This window comes from Aphidius gifuensis, linkage group LG1 (genome assembly GCF_014905175.1).
Source record: "Aphidius gifuensis isolate YNYX2018 linkage group LG1, ASM1490517v1, whole genome shotgun sequence".
Taxonomy (NCBI): Eukaryota; Metazoa; Arthropoda; class Insecta; order Hymenoptera; family Braconidae; genus Aphidius; species Aphidius gifuensis.
In genome coordinates, this window is record NC_057788.1 from 5,055,243 (window position 1) to 5,073,892 (window position 18,650).

At 24.9% G+C, this 18,650-nt stretch overlaps 2 long non-coding RNA genes across 3 annotated transcripts in view; one reads left to right on the plus strand and one right to left on the minus strand.

The window, feature by feature from the left end:
- Positions 1-18,650, plus strand: part of LOC122861143 — a 58,528-nt gene that overhangs the window by 24,233 nt on the left and 15,645 nt on the right. The window lies entirely within an intron of this gene.
- Positions 5,719-13,972, minus strand: LOC122861140. 2 transcript variants are annotated; one of them, XR_006374470.1, is made up of 3 exons: positions 13,836-13,972; positions 13,490-13,767; positions 5,719-5,822 (listed from the first exon to the last, which is right to left on the minus strand). It is a non-coding gene; the product is annotated as an uncharacterized LOC122861140 (long non-coding RNA). The 2 variants fall into 2 exon arrangements; XR_006374469.1 differs by having other exon boundaries at positions 13,490-13,972.

The window sequence follows — 18,650 nt, forward strand, 5'->3', positions numbered from 1 at the left end:
CAGACGTAAAGAAAGACTGTAGTTTGCTGGCAAACCGTATAGATTGGTCACTAAAAAAAAAAAAATATATAATTCTACCTGAAGCGGTAGTTTTCTTTGAGGTTTTCAAACTCTTATATTCACATCCCAGTGTGTGTTAATATATATTCTGTGTCGCTGTCTTATTGACGAAACACACAGCCTAAAAAAAAAAAAAAAAACTTTGATCATTCCCACCGAATGAACCTTCAGTGTCCTCGCCAATAAATTATCCCATATTTATTGGCCTTTTATTATTATAATTATTATTGTTACATATTTTTATATTTATTTTTAGTTTTTTCGTAAAGCTTATGTCTTTTTTTTTGATAAATAATATTAAACACTCGTTTGAAATATGTCAATAATGAAAATAGATAAATTAATATACAAATTAACTGAGTTTGTCTGTGAATTAAATCAATTGAAAAAAAAAAATTATGAGAATTTATAATTGATTTGTGCCAATATGATAAATTCTTCAAAAATTTATATTTTTCATAATTTATTTAAATTTATTGTCATTATTAATATGCTGTTGACGGAAATGAATACATATATCAAATATAAAATTGATTTTTATCATATTCTGAGAAAAAAATTAAATTAATGTGAATATTATATTAATCTAATAATTTCATAATTTTAACAGAATAAAAAATACAATACCAATAAATTAATTTCATATATTTATTTATTCATAATTTATTTTTATACTTGGAATTAATTTAAATAAATTTATTGATAATTTATTAATTTATTTAATCAATTGTGATAAAAACAAAAAATCATATATTTATTATTGAATTAAATGAAGAAATGTTTTTCATGTTCACATCAATATTCTATGTACGATATGTAACTCAGTGAAGTGCCAAAAAAAAAAAAAAAGGTGAAAAGGAAAATTCTATTTTAACTTTGACATGAAGAATATATAAATGCAATTGTGCTCTCGAGAGGTGTTTATGTTGAAAAAAAAAAAATAAAAAAAATATGGTTTATTGAGTTACCTCGATCCGCACTTTAACCGTATCATAACTTTTGATTCTATTCGACCAGAGTTGAAGTTCTCTTTGGGCTCAGTGATCAGCCTCAAAGTGCTCTTTACGTTTAAAGTAGAACTAGAAGTATAGTGTACGTGAATTTATCGATAAAAAAAAATTTAGTACTTACAAGACAAGAGGTACAATATAAATATTATTTAATATCAAAACGGTAAAGCTGAAAGATTGCAGAAAATAAAATTACACAAATAGAGATAAATTATTTTGAAGAAAAAAAATAAATAAATAATGATACAGTAAAGAACTAGTGCAAATTAAAAAATACAAAAATTGTATAAAAAAAACGTGAGTTTTTTGAGTTGGTGCATTTTGCTTATTCAAGCTTGTCAGTATTCCGGATGATAATGCTTTAATTACGTACGTGTGATAAGCCAACATGACGCTGTATTCCAAGAAAGTAATGAAAAGTATATTACAGCTTATATATAATTTTGCGACATTTGCCAAGATCTTTCTCAAGATTTTCTTGAAATACTTGTATTTTTAATTATTTAAGAATAACTACCCCTAAAAAGTTTACAAATTCAAGCTGTATATTTTTGTTAAATTAGATTTTTTAATATTGTCTGAACATGTATTTCCGTATCTACTTGGAATGCTTGAATTTATTTAACGACTTCTCATTTAACGTTCATCTAGTGGGTCAAGAGTTTTATTATTTTTATGATTTCTCTTTGAAAAGAAAAAAAAAAAATCATATCTATTAAAATTAGCAAATATATTCCTCTTTTGATGATAAAAAATCAAAAAGAAATTGAGCCAAAGAAAAAGCACAGTAGTTTTTTTTTTTTTTGCAATTATTTATTCATTTTTTTTTGATTAAAAAAATAGTGTTATTATGAAATTATTATGAATAATGTTATTGATTAGATATACTACTGGTATATAGTATATACATAATTTATTTAGATATATGTATGTGGTATTTATTTAAGTTGAATACACCTACGCAAAAATAAGATATCCACTGGATATTTTACGATTGCTGAACTTAGAATCGCATTAGATGAGACTGAACGGTTCTCAAGTATACGAGTATAATAGTTATATATATATTGGAAAGCGCGTCTGAGATCCGATAGAGATTATTTTTCAATTTTTCGCTGTTTAAAGAGTGGGAAGTTTCGTGGGAGGTGGGGTACCCCAAGGTGTCCTACTGATGGTGGCGCCAGACCGTCGCGCGCCAATTCTCGCTGATATAAGCCGGTTTTCATCCATCCTTTTTATTTTATTTATTTATTATTTCATTTTTTTTATTCATATTTATTATTTTTTTATATGAAAAAATATATATATTATATTATTCTATAGAAATTTGCAAATTCTTTATTGATTTTTAAAGATTAAAAAGACAATTAATTTCACAATTATTTATTTTATTTTTTTTTTTCTACGAAGTATATTAATTTGCAAATTTTAATTTTCTTTTTATTTTTTCATTCAAATGGTTTTTGTTTATTTAACAAAATAAAAAATATATTGTTTTAAAAAAAAGCTGATTAATTAATTTTTTATAATCTAAAAAAATTTGCAAATATGTTAATATTGAGCTCAAAATATCAATTATAAATTTGTTTCAAAAAAAATATTAAATTGATTTTGTTAATATCATTATTAATTTTTTTTTTCGAACGTATATAAATATAAATTTTATTGATATCTTTGGGAAGTTTTGTAAGTTAATACACCTTTGTATTTATGGGATAGAAAAAAAAAAGGGAGATCAACATTATCGATATAGCTGATTTGAGTTTATGGCTATCAACCCCCTGAAGTACTTTGATGATAACTCGAAACATGAAGTGTCAGCTTTTGGGAGTGCGACGTCAAGATAAAGAACGTCAAGTAACACAACAGAATAATGCTTTTGATATCTTGGTACATCCAGTCTATATAATTCGGAAATTAACGTGAGAAAATATATATATTTATTTTGTATTTTCACTATAACTTTTATCTATAAAATTATATTATAGCTGAGTTATCGAGTTTTGTTCATTTTTTGTTGATATTTTTCTATCAATTTATTTGACATGTAAACGATAAGATGAATAAAAATTAAAAGAAAATACATAGGTACCTATTATTTAAAAAAAAATTAAAATTATAATTTAATATTAAATTTTCGTAATCGTGAACGATGTCTAAATGATTGTTATTCGATAATATATACCATGCCTCTTGGCTCCAAGATCAGAAATCGGCGAGAAGGGTCTTGCCACATAGCTTGGTATATATAAAAGCGCTTATACAAGATCGTCGTACTCGAGATATATATATAATATAAGCTTACGAGTTGAAAACGATATAATCTCAGGGCGCCATGAGAATCCGCCTACTGTTAAATTGTACTGGATCCTGGTCAGGCTCTGATTTTACTCGATAGTGTCTCATTTATCTCGACAATAAAATGATCAACTATTTGCAATAAAAATTATTCTTGACGCTAAATAATATTTATACGACATTCTAAATCTAATTATGAAAAGTTAGTAGCTTTTTTTTTGCAAAGAAATATGTTTATAAATTTAACAAGCTTAATTTTCACTATGAAAAATTTGAAAAATGAATTTATACAATTTCTAAACAACCAAGAGAAAGAGAATTGAGTAGAAAAAAAATTGATTTGTCGGCAAGTAAAAAGGGAATCAGAGGGGCGGTGATAATCGCAAATATAGACACACATATAACCGTACACTTAAGAAAGGACATAGTAGTTTCTTTTGGACTATGTTTACGATAGACTTGCGCGGCTTGCTTTGAATTGTAATTAGTGCTATTTCCATAGGCGTGCAATTCTCATTGGCATTAAGGTATATAGACATAATGCACAATTAAAACATCTACAGTAGTTGAGAACAAACATTTCGATGCATTTGGAAGTATATCGATGATGCCCGGTCAATACACACACATATACAAAATCACAAATCCACACATTAACAAAAGCAACATTGAAACTTCTCTTGTCGTTTATTCAAGTATTTATTTATGCAAGAAGGGTTACGTTTGACTGAAAAATAAAACAACATAATTATAATATATACACACCACATGAATATATACAGAAATTTTCCCCGTTATTTTCATTGCTGATGATGTATATTAATATATTTTTTATGCACAATATAAATGGAGAAAAAATAAAATAATATATACTAAACTATTAAAATTATAAAAATAAATGTATCATCAAGAAAATATTTATTTATCCAGGAAATATATTAAAACTAATTCAAATCAAAAATATAATTATTTATTTTTTATTTTTTATAAATGTAGAGGTTATTTTACATGTACGCTCACTTGAATTTGAATATCAAATGATAGTCGTAAATTTAAAAAATATCATAGTACTAACAATCATATCGATTGAGTAATTTTTATTCCAATTGATTATAAAATTTATAGGTGAATGTTGAAATAGATGGAATTATTAATTAGCATTGAATTGTCTATGTATGCATTAATACCAGAAATTATGATAATAATAATTGCAAATGAATAATTTAGTTGATTTTGAATATCGATATTTTTGTAATTCAATGATAAATTAATCAACAGATATATAAATTGTTTGTTTTAATTATCATTATGATTTCTTGTGAATTTTATTTTACTTTAATTGTAAATTTCAAAGAATATACGAATTTTTCATTGAATAGGATCTATTGATAGAACGAGATCAAGATGATGAATAGAAAAAATAATAATAAAAATTGAAAAAGTGTCATGATAAAGTTCATGGACGTAATAATTTTTATCATGTGATATTATATAGTGAAAGATAGATTATTATATTAAAGAATAATATATGTAAAAAAATAAATATAAATAAGAAAAAAACAAGTATCGAGCGTGCGTGTTGGGGTCATCGTGGAGCATCTAGGAAATGCGGAATCAATTAACGACAACGATAAAGATATATTGAAATGTTGCAATCAACGTCGTTGATATTGATTAAAATCCATATACCATATGCACTTTGTTGAACTTGATTACTCTAAAGGTCAATATCTTGAAGAATCTTTGAGATTTAATTTTATATAAATTAACAATTTATGTTAAACATAAAATTATTACAAAATTGATAATGAATTTTATAATTATATAATTACGATAATAATCTGTATGCATCATAAATGATGATGATTTTTTTTATTTTTAAATTTTTAAAATCAATAAATAAACGTGACAGTTTAAAGAAATTAATTAATTTATTATTTTTAAATTAATCATTACTCAAAAGTATAAGGAAAAAAAAAAAAATAAACAAACCTTTGATTGTAATTATTTATTTATTTTTTTGCTGCATGTGGTTATCGTCATGTATTTAAAAGTATGTAGCATTATACTTTGTTCATTATTATTCTGTCAATAATGTGTCTGAATTTGAATTGATATAACATTTTCCAGAACACGGAACTTGTCGAATTTAGTTCACGATAGAAGGCAGATCACATACCGAGGTGGCAGATACAGAAACTCACATGTATATATATTTTGTTAAAACATGTAACCCATGACGTATGTGACTACACCGAGTGTTTTAGAGTCTGTTGTTTCATCGAATTATATGCAAGCTTCTGGTAATGGACAGTGGTGTGCCAACGCACATTGGGCATTCCAATTGGGCTTCCTCTTCACTCGTATAACACAGCACAAATGTCACGACTAAAAGCCATTAGCCGTTAAAACTTATCTGTTGGTCCTATACTTGTGTCACGTTCATTCAGGTATCTAAAAAAAAATATAAAAAGTAAATATATTTATATAAAAATAAAAAAAGTATCACTAAATGATAATGAGAATGATAAATGTTTGAAATTGATGCCTAAACAAAGATAACAATAATAAAAAAAAATCAGGATATTTATTTTTTACGTGCTTTGTATTTTATGAGAGCTGGTATATTTTTATTTTCATCTTTTTATTTTCATCCATATGAAACACAGATATGAAATTAAAAGAAAAAAAAAAAAAGGAATAAATAAATAAGCAAGTGGACGTATGGGGAGGTAAAGCAAAGAAAAATATGGAGAGCTATCATATTCACATTTATCTTGTGATTTTTATTCTGTTTCACATTTGGCATATACATGTCACATATGAGTGGATAAAGCCATGACAAATTATATTATGTTGCTTTTACGAAAAAGAAAAATAACAAAAAAAAAATAAAATTTTAAAAAGTAAATTTTCATATAAACTGATAAATTTTTCTTTTACATTTGTATATATTTTTTTTGTTTTATTATAAATTACATTTCAAAAATAATATATATTATTAAATAATAAAATTAATAATAGTAAGTAAAAATAAAAAAAATAAAAAAATGTTAAAATTTAAGAGTTGTTTTGCATGTTGAACATTATTGATTGTCATTTCAATAAGTGTACTGGCGGTGCAATCAAAAACAAATGAACACACGTGTGGAACGTGACCACACAAGCTAATTTTGCAATACACGAAAGAGCGTTATTCGTTTTCACCAATCGACCACCTACCCTCCTCCAGGCAATTTGCGATTGGCGGAGATTACGTGAAACGTCATTAGAGGGTTGCAAGCTCACGTGTATATAGACTACACATATTGTATGTATTTATTATTGTATATATGTATGAGTTACTTTTGCGTGTACTCAGTGTTATCGATTGAGCACGCGCTGTCGACACCCTTATACACAAGGTGCCAAATTTCATATATATACATCCTTTCATGAATTTCATCCCTCGGGTGGTAGCCAAAATTTAACTCCCATTTCCGTCATCAAAAACATCTATTACTTATCAATTATCATTTTTAAAAAATAAAAATATTTCAACGTTTTTCAATTTAAACAATAATAATAATGATAATTTATTTAATTAATTGAATTATTTCATTTAAATATATTTTAATTAAATTATTTGTATTTTTTTGTACTTTTTTTTTATGTTTAAAATAATAAATATTAAAAATGTTATATAATTTTTTTTTTAAATGTCATACATGATATTATTAATTTCATTTATATTATTATACAGTTAAAATTGAAATTTATATATTTAAATATATATCATGAAAATTTATTATCATTTATATAGACCATATAATAATTTAAATTTTAATGACATTTATAGACTTTATTGTCAAATAGATTGATAGCTTTTTGATTTTTTTTTTTTTTTATTATATTTGCATCGTTATTATTATTATTATTTTTTTATTATACTATTTTATTCGTTATCATTATTTCACAGAGACATTAAATACTTGAATTGATATAAAATATATGAAAAAAAATAAAAATAGAGTATTAAAAAAATATATAGAGCTTTTTTTGTCAGGTCATTGCGAGAGAGTAACATTGTTGACATTTTATCGATGAATATAGTAGCAATAGTAAAATATTTTAAAGATAGAATACGAAAATTTTTATCTTGTAAAAGTGATCTCTGTTGGTAATGGCCGATACGTGACGAAGGCAAAGACGAAAATACACAACGCACCCTCAACTGTCACTTTGCATAATATACACATTGCTTCGTCAATTGTGTGGGGGGATGAATAGCTAAAGAATAAAAATAAAAAAACATAATATATATTTATAAAAAGACTATTTATCCGTAAACGAGATCGTGCGTCACACGCAGATATTTGATTCAATATTAATATACAGAAAAAAAAAAGAGAAAAGGTTGCTTTTGATTTGAAGAAAAAAATAAATAAGAGTCTTATAATTTCGTCATAGAGTTTAATATTTTCATTTATTTATTTATTATTTTAATGGTGTAAAAAATAATCCGGGATTTAGTTTATGTGAAGCAAAGTCATGACTTGTTATTTTATTTTATTTTTTTTATATTTATTTTGTTTACAACAGTATTAATATTTATTTTTATTTGATTTTTTTTTTTCAACCTAACATTTGTCATGGGTTCACGATTTATACCGGGTCTTATTATCCTTCGTGTAAATGTGCAACTGCAATAGATCTACCAGATCCGCGTTCTCAAGTAAGTGCGAAAATACGTATACGTAATTGTACGTGCACTTTGGTGTAACGGAAAGTGCCAAGAAGCTGTTTCAATTTAAACTTATGCCACACGAGAATTGAAATTTACCAAGTTTAACTATACTCGTCTCTCCCTTATATTCAAAACCAAAATTAAGATCAACACTGTAATTTTACAACATAACCTATAACTCACAATATTTTATTTTTTTAAATAAAAAAATTTAAAAAAACAAAACAACAAACCTCATATTCAACATAATACCAGACTTTATTCTCTGCTGCATATTCGTTACTTTTACTTTTTTTTATTTTTACTTCCGAAAGAATAGAAAAAAAAAATATATTAGCAGAGTCACGAAATAATTTTTAAATCATCATTGCATTGTGTTTGTGTATTAAAAACTTATGAATATATCATCTGCATGATGTGCTTTGAAAGAAAAGAAAAAAATAAAAAATAGGGGAGAAAAAAAAGTACTTTTAAAAAAAAATCATTTTCATCAGGTAAAATATATATATAATATATGTATAGTTTTTTTATTTGTTATGATTGAAAATACAATGATGACTAGCTAAAAAATATTTCCCCACGAACCATGCACAATTCATTTTTCCAGCTTCATTGTCATGTTATACAGTAAATCACCGAAAAATTATATATAACATTAAAAAGAAAATCGTTTATCCGGGGTGCAAGTTACACACATACATATTATTTTTTATCGTTTTTTTTTATATAACTTGCATAAAAACTAAACCGTGAACCGTTTGAATATCATAAATTCAACGGTTGCAGTGACATTTCCATAATGTTCATCCCTTCCAACAATACACGTGGTTAACGTTTTATTTGACGTCTCTGGTGAGTTCATTGACCTCAGAATGCATTCTCCCGGGGGCTAACAATGACATTTGGATCTTGTACTGCATCAACACCATCATCACATATCTATTTTGCACAAAAGCCGCGCATATATGATTTTTCAATATCACCTGCCCTTTACCTGCTTCTCCGCATACATAGGGGCTCATCTACTAAAACATTATTGCTACTGTTATATCTCTCTTTCGATCGATGGAAAAATTAAAATCAAAAAAATTTTCCCCTCATATACACTTGGACCTTTTAAAAGTTCTCAAGGGTGCATTGAACTCGGTGCGTGTTGCACTATCCGCATAGACGCAACAGTTATCTACAATTTTATTTATTTTTTTTTGATACCGTTCATCAGCTGTCGTGTATTGGCATCATCAATGACCCACATAAACAACAATGAAAAGCATCAATAAAATGCAATCTATCTATCCAAAGAATTAGGGTGAGATCTTTGTATGTCAATTTTCAGAGAAAAAAAAAAAATTGTTCTATGACTCAAGCCCCTTTTCGTGGTTCTTCTATATTTCGCAAAATGTTATGAGTCAAGGGGCCATGGAAAATGAAGAGATATTTTCACTCTATGCCCAATTCACCCCAAAATGACAATGACAATTTTTTTTTTTTTATTTTGCCCTATATTTATTCATTTTTTCTTTTTTCCATTCTTGATATTATTATATATTTTCTATTTTTCTTTTTTTTTTCATTTTTCAGTTGCCTTTTTTTTCGCGGCTTATATTTTTTGTTCTCTTTATATTCTATCACGGTTTTTCTTTATCTTTTTTTTTCTCCATCAACCGTCTCATGGGGATCGAATAGAAAAAAAAAAAAAAAAAAAACCATACAACGTCATAACAAAACATCTTTTTGTCGATGACACTATCAATCAAAATAAAGTCAATGGAAATATGCCTATATAGAGAGACAAAACAGGTTGGAAACACCCTATTTTTAAAAGGTTACATCTTGTCTATTTCAAGTTTCAATTTTAAATTATATAAATTTTTAGGCTTCGAGATTTATATGTTGGTCGTTATCCCTCACTATGTCAACAGGTGAAATAAAATTATTTAGTTAATAGTAAACAGAGGCTCGAAATAATTCTCATTTATTTAACAAAATTATTTTCTCTATTTCTCATCGAATTTTACTTTTATTTATAACACTGTTCAAATATATATTTGTGTCATATTTATTCTTTCATTATTATTTTTTTTGTTATCTTGATATACATCTTCATTATTTATTTTTTTTTCATATACCTTTGATTTTTATCATCAAGATAACAGAAATAATAATAATTTTTTTTATTAATGAGCAACGAGTTTATGTCATGGAAAATCATAGAATATAATTTGTTTGATTTTATTTATTTTTTTGTTGATATTTTTAATGATGCAAATTTTATTATGAAATGTATAAATAAAAGTAAATAACATATTTTATTTATAAATTTATATATATCCTATAGAGAGGGTGTGTATGGAAATTTGTTTTATTATTTTTTGAATGTCATAGATAGTCACTGGTTTATAAGGATGTGTATTTCGTGTTTGCGGAAATGTGGTAGGCAAAAGTGCCCGGAATACGTAATGCTGTTTGGCTAATCCACTTTGTCGGAGTAACTGTGGACGGGGTAAATTCACGGATATTCTCTCTGGCATTTATATTCACATATAATGATATTCTGTTGATTCTCTATTTTCTTTATCATCAACTACTTACTTTGTATTTGTATTTTAATTAAAAAAAAAAATTTATTTATTCATTATTTTTTAGCTACAAGATATTGTGGTTACATTTTTCTTTGATTAAAAATTTTTTTAAATACAAAATTAAATAAAAAAAAAGCTAAGGGAAGTTAAATTTATAATGATGCTTGTTAAAGCTTTTTTATCTTTGACATTTTTACTTTTTAATCGTTAAAAAAAATTATGTATAAATATATTATTTATAGAATCCGTGGAACTGTGAAAAACAACACAGGCTTTTTAGTCTTTCAGTTTTAAATTCATAGAGAATATTAAAATCCAACTGATTTCACAATTTTTTTTTTTCACTATTTAATGTTTCATAATTTTTTATTTTTTAATTTATGAGTTCTATTACAGTTTTCCAAGAACTTGTAAATTTTTCTTTCTCTTTATTATTATGATTTTTTTTTTTCTATATACAAATATACTTTGATGAAAATAATTCATAAACTTCCTAAATTTAATACTTAGTAAATAAAAATATTTTATTTTTCATTTCGTAATTATATGCTGCAACAAAATAAGCAATAATTTTATTTATAAATTATACATCATTGTATATTATCAAAAATAAAAAAAAAATCATAAACAATAAAATTTTATATTATTTTTTAATAATAAAATTAAAAGAAAAGTAAACAACAAATAATATATATATTTATTAAATTAATATGACATTAAGATTTAACAAAAAAAATTTCATTGTTTAATAACGTAAACAATGTATAGTTGAAAATTCATTTTGTATTCTAAACTAAAAACTAAAAAGCTTATGAGTTTTAATTTTATTAAATACCCATGTATTCATATTCATAATGTAAATTTTGCATTAAACATTGTTTTCATTGTGATATTATCCACGAAAAAAAATACTGGTCCATCTAATTAAATTTAATGAAACATCAGCTTGAAACAAGTCTGTCGCCTTCCTATGATATCATTACTTAAAAATATATAAAAAAAAATACATGTCAACTTGTATACATCAATATATACACGCGTATGTACAAATGCAGAACACACATGTTATTTTGTATGACGAATTATTGCGTGTATGTTGTAACGTAACTCATACATTGTAATTTAATAAATTCATGTGTATATACATTCGGGTTCGGCGATCGAGAAGTGAACTCAGATGAACCATGCCTTTGGCCATCGAGAGCACTTTCAAAAAATGAGTACTTTAACGTGTGGGTGAGTATTCCGAGTTGACTCGAGTACTAACGAATCAACTCGAATGACTATATACATATCGGGTGGCTTTCTCGCGGGTCAATGTCGCCACAATAATTACCAATATTTCCATCTCACTTTAATTTACCTTTTTAAACGGTATATTTATTTTCTTATCAAACCCCCCTTCTCTTCTTTATATAGTTATCTATTTGTCATTTTCTTCATTGATATTTTATTTTTTTTTTTCATATTTACATCATCTCTTTTATGAGCCTTTTTTCATCATTTTTATTTATTTTTTTTCCTTATTTATTATCTCATCTTACTCTAACTGCACTTGATGGGTATAATGGTTTATTTTTACCCCGAAGTTTACCCAACCAATCATTGTTTTCTTATTTATTTATTTTACTTTTTTTTTCACCTATCATTTCTCTATTTCGTGGTTCATTTGTTCCCTTTTACCTCAAAGCACAATGATTCGAATAGCATTATATATACCACATTAAATAGAGAAAAAAAAAAAGAAAGATAGAGAAAAAGAGCGTTAAATTATCGTTAAATTCGTCATCTATTTTTCGCGGTTACTACTCAGAATTATATTCTTGAAGTCAATTGCCACAAGGCAAAATAAAAATCATTGAAATATTGAGGGGAAAAATAAATAATAAAAAAAAAATTATTTTCCTGGTAAAATAAAATAAGTATTATATGCAATGAACTTTAACAACAAGCAAGATGTGTGTGTGTGTGTATTGTGCCTGATGAGACTTGGTGTAAAAAGTGCCAGAGGTAAATGGAGGAAAAAGAGGCGGATCAAATAGTGGATAGAGTGAACATCACCGCGGCGTGGTCGGATGAGAAACGAGGCTCACGTCGCGACTGACCATGATTAGGATAAGATCGACGTACTCTAAAGAAGACCATAATGTTTTTTTTTTTTTTATCAACATTTTACCACTTGTTTATTATTTATTTTTTCAAATTATTATTATTATTACATCTACATTTAAAATGTATATTTTTTTATCTTAATTCTATACAAATATTTTTATAGAAAGCTCGCAATTAAGCTTATTTTTAAATATCATATAAAAATTGATTTTTTAAAATATATAATTTTTTAAAAAATAAAAATCTCAACATATGCTATGGTGAATCATAAACATTGTAATAATATATGTATAAGTTTCTAGTTTAATGATACACATGCAATTAGTGTTGATTTTAGAAAATATTTAAAATTATATACAATAAAATATATAATTTTTTTCATATATAATGATGATGATAAAAAAAATTCTAGCATTAAATTATTAAGTATATATAATTTGGTATATATATATAAATAAAAATTTTAAATTTTAAATAACGATTAGTGTTATTTTTTAGAAGCATAGATGATTATTTGATGATTTAAAATTAATCAAATAAAAGGTTGGACAATTTTGTCTATTGTCTGAATAATTTGTGTCAGCAAAGTAAATATATTTAGAGTATGATGACTTGTATATGAAATTATATTTCACCTTGAACATCTTGGTGTCATTGGCTTGTTTTTTTTTTTATCGTATTATATATTTTTTTTTATTTACCTTTCTTCAAGGTATGATGATGATGACTCGACCAGAGTGACTATGGTCAGCAATCTGAAGTACACAATAACCTTCAAGTTACAGACTCATCACTTGAATAGAAGAAAAAGAAAAAAAAAAAAAAAAACTACTATTGTATATTATTGCCCAGGAAGAATATCGTACAATTCTCTTTATGACGCACCAGTTGAATTATTATTATTGAGTACATCAACGCTCGCTCCTACGCTTTTATAACTTATTACAACAATCAGATATGCCCGTTACAATCAAATTACCTGGAATAATTTTTCTCATCATACTCAAGATATATATTATAAACATAGTAATATGTAAAAAGATTAACCTTATACAGACAAAACGCGTGACTCAATAATTACACAGGTGATTTCCTCCATTAAACTCGTGCTGACTCGATAACCCTGAATTCAATCTTTGTGAATTTTTTTTTTTATTGTCAATTGAAATTTTTTTAAATATCATTTGTCGGTGATGATTGTTTTTACTTGTTTTTCTTTTTTTTTTTTTTATTGTAGATATGAAATAAAAAAATAAAATTATAATCGTCATGTTGGTCTATGTGATGTTCTCATCTTTATTTATTTTTTTTTTTTAATCTAAAATATTATCAGCAACGTCATGAATAATTTAATTTATTTTAAACTTGTATCAAGCTATAAAACTTGATGATTTTTTGAATTTGTATTTCTTTCTTTTTATAATCATTCTAGGTCAAGAATTTAAAAAGATAAAAATAAAATTTGAAAAAGAAAAAAACAATTTACACATGACAAATCAACTCTCACTAAATATTTAAACTTGATCAAATAATTTAAAGTTAATATATAAATTCAAAAGCTTCTTTCATAAAATATCAAAGATAACAAACAAGTTGGCCTTGAAATATTTAAAATATTTTTTCTATAATACCAATATGCACACATGATAAAGTGAAAAAAAAATAAAACAAAAATGTAATCTAAGATTATGTTCACTGACATTAAATGAACTTTATATATATATTGCCTTTAGAATTTGTTGTATCTTATCGTTTATATCACAAGTGTCGTATCTCAACCTCTCGAGAAATTTACTCTATGGTCCTGATGCAATTGCCTGAGGTTGCAACTTTTTTTTTTTTTTTTTAAATGTCTTTACAAAATAACCGTTTAAACAGTTTGACGATCATCACCACTTTTAAAATATAAAAAAAATAAAAAAATAAAAATTAAATTATCTACCAGGTGTGTATGTTCCAAGCAAGTAAACGTGTACTATATCTGGTGAGATTTTGATCATGGCATGATCCCGGGCTACGGTCAAAGTGCATCACAGAATTATGGTACGTGTGTCACGTTTCGACAACGGGACATGTCCACGCTTTCTGTACATAATACAAAATATATATATATACCATTTCCTTGTACATATTTTTACAGTCTTGATTTTAACATTATATTCTTATTTTTTTTATTTTATACGCCTTTATATGGTTTATTTATTTATATATATTTTATTATTATTTATTTCAACAAGTACATGCAGTTTTGAGATGTTTATTTATGAGTTCACTCTTCAGGGAAATCATTATGTCAACATTCACACTCAGTAACTCCATGTCATGTTGATGTTAAATTTTACGTAGACAAGTAATTTGTTGTATATTTAAATGTGATACAAAATTTTGTGATGATAAGTCTCGATGACACAATGCAATATTAAATTCATAATAATTATTAAAATTCATTTTATAATTATATTAGTCAATTTATATATTTTTTTTTTTATTTTTGTTTATACAACTTATTGTGAATCATGTTGATTCATTAGTTTAGTCAATTTGTTGAATTGTCACGTTTTGATACCTTATTTATATCACGTATTTTTTATTTTTACTTTTTTCTATACATGTGCTAAAAAGACCTTTAGCGTTTTAATATAATTGTTTATGTTGACGAGTCTTGCATTTTTTGAAGGACATATTATAACTGATATGTATTTCCGGTATGACAAATGTTGTTTTGTACCTGTTTACTTTTTTTTTATTTATTTATTTAATCACTAGTCCATGGGTTACAAAGTAAATCATTTTCTTATCACCACATATATATTATGACGTAGACAATATGTGTCATGATTATATCGTCATTTTTATATACAATCTTGACGTATTATATTCACATAAAGATATGCTGATGACTTTTTATATTGTTTAATATTTAATTATAGCCACTGTAAAATATTTTTGTCCGTGTTTGGATATATAATTTTTTAAATTAAAAAAATTAATTAATTATAAATGAAAGAAACAATTATTTCACCTTGTAATTTTTTTTATTTTTTTATTTTTAATTCAAGGAGTCACATAGTAGTTGCTTAATTTATTTGTATTTTTTTTTTTTTTTTTTTTCATTAAAAAAATTAATCGTCAAACCAATTCAGCGGTTATACACTTGAATGAATTTAAATATGTGATTTTTTTTTTATCGTTTATTATAGAGTATAATTGTGTACACATCATTAAACAAATAAAATTCTAATTTTATTAAATTTAATATTAAAAATAGCTGTCGTTTAATTTATAAATATATTTGTAAAATTTATTTAAAATTAAAGATAAAGAAGAAAAAAAATCAAATCAAATTTAGAGAAATTATTCAAGAAATAATTATAATAATATGAATGCATATATATTTGATTTTAATGTAAGTGAGTGATGCATGAATTAAGATGAAAGGCAAAATATATGATGAGCATCTTAGGGCACACATCAAGATGAAGTTTCAAACATTTTGGACTTTTGCTTGGTTTGAGTCCTCAGGGATCAGTATGATGGGCTATTACCAAACTGCTGAATCAATTTGCATCATCTTCGCACCGTGTGGCTTTGTTATATATGTTGGCTTGCAAAGTTGCGGTATATTGATTGTTGGAAACAACGTTAACAATTTTGTAACCGAATTACCATTTGCCCGGGGACTAACTTTACTTTGAGTAGGGCCTTATGTTTCATACATATATACATCACACATGTGTTACAAGGCTGCACAGCTCAACAAACTTTACGAAAATCAATTATATTTTTATTACTATTATTACTTGAAATAAAACAAAAAATAAATTAATTTACATTTAGGTCAAACATACGTTGAAAAAAAAAAAAAAACAAACAAAAATGTTGATATATTTTTTTTACATTGATTTTTATTTATTGTTAGATTTAAAAAAAAAAAAAAAAAAAAACACGCGAGTTTCGTCACAGAATAAGATTAATTATTTTATTTTATTTTTTTTTTCAAATGTATGGTTTTTAAAATTTTTTTTATTGACAATGAACAAACACATTGTCATTAAAGATAAAATTAAATATCAAAATTTTTAGTATTGATATTTTTACAATGAATATGTTTTGATATTTTATTTTTATTATTTATTCATTGGTTTTTTGACTCATTGAAACACAAGATATAAATCTTTAGATTTAGATTTATTATCTTATTACTTGATATGAGCGTAACGTCTTATTTGGTGATTATAAGAGTGTCCGTTGAAGTCGATAACTGATACAATCAATCAAATTCATGTCAATAGAGTGAGAAAATTCAAGACAGTTATTCAATCACACCCTTCTTTTAATAGTAACATATTCCATCTTCGTCAAGAAATATCGATAAGATCGATTAAATATTTTATACGATTGGTGTACATGTATTTGGAGTTTTGATTGCAATTTATGTCATTATAAATGATTACATAAAATTTGTAATTTTAATATATATAATTACACATGTAATACATTTATTAGAACATTTTTTTTTCAACAAGTACAGTTATTAGAATTGATTTTTAATTATCATTATTGTAGTATCATAAAATATTTTCGAGTTATAGTTAAATATTTATTTAAAAAAAAAAAAAAAATATATACATCTTTACTTTTTAGGTATTAGTTGAGCTTAGATAATATAAAAATAAGAAAATATTTAAAAAAAAAAAATAAATTAACAATAACGCATTGAAAGTCAAGTTTTATTTGAAAATTGCGCAATAAGAAATGCGTGTATTAACATAAAATCACGGCTAATACGTCGTGACCTTATTTCACACTAGATTTTTTTTTTTCATCGACTTTTCTTTAGTCATTTGATTGCTTGATGATTCAAACAAAGACGAGTCAAACGCACTGCGTAGATGCGCGTTTAAAACAAATTTGTTCTTGATCGTGTTCAGATTGGATGAGTCTTAAGTAGAAAATATATAAAAAGGACAAAGAACAGTAGTTGGGAAAATTTCTTCTTTATGTGTAATTTTCTATTTACATATATTTGTAGAGATAGCTCATTCAAAATGATTATGCGGTTGAAAAAAAAAAATAAAATAAAAAATAGCTTACTAAATATATATATTTAAATAGACACGTGTAGCTAGTTTACTATTGGGGATAAATAGAAAAAATATAAGTCGCAATTACAGTCAAGTTTATCACTAATCGGGTGATTAATTTTTAATTATTCTGTTTATCTTTATTCAGGACTTTTTTTTTTTTTTTTTTTATCATTTTATGATGTTTCAAATAAATTATCATTGCAACTTTGTTAATTAATGACACATAATAACAATGACTGATATATATTACACTAATAATCGAAAGTAATACTTAATATTTTAAAATAGAACGCAATTTTTTTTTATTTTTTCAAATCAATTATAAATAACCTGTAATTATAATAGAAAATATATTTAAAAAAATAATTCTTTATCACTTTAATATATGATAAAATTTTATTCATAAATAATTGGTTAATTTCCAGAATCATCAGAGTTTATGACTCATTGTTTTAAAAACATTATAATGAAAACATAAAATTGTTTATGAAATTTTTTTTTAATATAATAATTATATAGATAACAAACTATACTGAAAAAAAAAAAATGAAAAATTGACAAAACTATTATTTAAACATATGGTGATCATTGATCAATATTATCAAATGATAATTATTTTTCATTTGACATTTACCAAATGACAAAATAACACGATAAGAAAATGTGAAATAATAATAAACAATTGGTATATGATATTTTAACACAAAGGCAATAAAAAATGAAAAATAAATTATAAAAATACGAGATATAGAAGAAATATATACAAATGATAAAC